This window comes from Portunus trituberculatus, chromosome 24 (genome assembly GCF_017591435.1).
Source record: "Portunus trituberculatus isolate SZX2019 chromosome 24, ASM1759143v1, whole genome shotgun sequence".
In the NCBI taxonomy this organism is placed as follows: Eukaryota; Metazoa; Arthropoda; class Malacostraca; order Decapoda; family Portunidae; genus Portunus; species Portunus trituberculatus.
Window position 1 is genome coordinate 12,094,956 of NC_059278.1, and position 2,257 is coordinate 12,097,212.

Sequence of the window (2,257 nt, forward strand, 5' to 3'; positions counted from 1 at the left end):
CAACACGTCGTTCTACCAGCCATGTACGAAGTAAAGCCACATCACTTCACCAAGACCCAGGTCATCGAGAAAGCTTACGAGGCCAAAGAGATGAAATTGCGCAATGTGTATTTCCAAAACAACTTCACTGGTCAACCTAATGACATTGAGCAGAGAGTTGCCTACTTCCGAGAGGACATTGGCGTCGGCACGCACCACCTGATGATTCATTTGGAGAATCCATTCTGGTGGAAAGACACCTATGGCTACCACATTGACAGGAAGGGAGAGAACTTCTTCTACGCTTACCACCAGCTCCTCAACCGTTACGAGTCTGAGCGCATCTCCAATCACCTGCCTCCTCTCCAGGAGCTGAAGCTCGATGAGCCCCTAGAAGAGGGATTTTCTCCACAGACCACCTACAAGTTCGGTGCTCCCTTCCCAATTCGCAATGATGATATCCACCTCCATGACGTCGAAAAGGTAGGCAGAATTCACGAAATCGTCCACATGGAAGACCGCATCCACGACGCCATTGCTCATGGATATGTGGAGGACGAGCAGGGAAGGAAGATAAGTATCGAAAACGACGACGGAATTAACATCTTGGGTGACATCATCCAGTCTTCCATGTACAGCCCCAACCGCAAGTATTACGGCAATCTCACCACTCTAGCCTACACCATGCTCGACCACCAGACCGATCCCAAGAACAAGTACGACACTCCCCCCGGTGTGCTGGCACACTTGGAGACACTTCCACGTGACCCTGCTGCATGGAGACTGCACAAAAGAATCGACAACATTTTCAGGGAACACATTGACTCTCTTCCTCCTTACACCAAGGAGCAACTCGAATTCCCAGGAATAACTGTCACCAACGTTCAAATCCAAGGTAATCTTGAAACATACTTTGAGGAGTACAAATACGACCTCATCAACGCTTTCAATGACAACACTACGCAGACGGAATTCTACGACATTTATGCCACAATGCCTCGTCTCAATCACAAGGAATTTTCATACAAGATCAATGTGCAAAACAACGGTTCTCCCAAGAAGTCCGTTATTCGCATTCTAGCTATGCCCTACCGCGACGGCAACGGTGCCATCATCCCATTCGACGAGGGCCGCTGGCTCGCCATTGAGATGGATCTATTCGTCAAGACCTGTAAGTTCTATTAACTATTATTTCGTTTTCACTTTTTTTTTTGGAACATCATGTGTGTATATATATATATCATACTCCGTAGTTCATATAGAAAATACATTTCGATTTTCTGAAATAATGAAACAAATTTTCTCTTTACAGTGAATTCTGGCAACAATGAGATCACCCGTAAGAGCTCAGAGTCTTCTATCACTGTACCTGATGTTCCAACCTACAAGACTCTTGTTGAGATGACTGAAAACCGTGAGAATCTTGAGATGTTCGAGAGCGCCACTGGTATTCCCAACAGGTTGCTCCTGCCCAAGGGTAACAAGGAGGGCGTAGAGTTCAGGTTATTGGTGGCTGTCAGTGATGCTGCAAAGGACGTCAACGATGAGAGCATCATTACTATGAACAAGTACCACCATTACGGCGTGCACGGCGTCCAGCCTGACAAGAGGCCTTTCGGTTACCCGTTGGACCGTCGTGTTCCGGATGAACACATCGTTGAAGAGGTTTCCAACATCAAGGAGACCATGGTCAGGGTCTATAACCACGATGTCTTCATTCCCCTGCCTCACCACTAGATTATCAATGATTTTAATCATGTCACATTGAACTAAACTTGTCTTGTGATATTCAACGTTACACCATATCTTGACACCACTATTATATACTCACAATACATAAGAAAAAGAAAACTCTTTTTGATGGTGTGTTCCTACATCATTTGAATGTGTTAAAATACCTTAATAAATAATTGATAAATTACATAATGGTTTCATTGATTATATATGTCACATGATAAAAATGATGTGAGAGAACATAACTATCTTCTACAAAAAGAAATGTTTACTATGTATGCTGTTACATCAACCTGATCATTCCTTCTTGACAACACCTTTATATATATTGTGTGCACATTGAGTTAACCTGATATCGTGCCCCGCTCTTGAATCTTCCGAGTTCTTCACTATCTGGCTGTTTATCATCAGCCTTGGCTTTGTCTAGACTTTTATAGACTTGGAGCCAGAGTATTTTAACTCTATGATTGCAAATGTTAATAATAATAATAATAATAATGATAATAATAATAATAATAATATTACTAATTATCATTATTATTAT

At 42.6% G+C, this 2,257-nt stretch overlaps 1 pseudogene; it reads left to right on the forward strand.

Moving 5' to 3' along the window:
• Nucleotides 1–1,900, forward strand: part of LOC123508352 — a 3,303-nt pseudogene extending 1,403 nt beyond the window's left edge.
• Nucleotides 1,901–2,257: the final 357 nt, after the last annotated feature.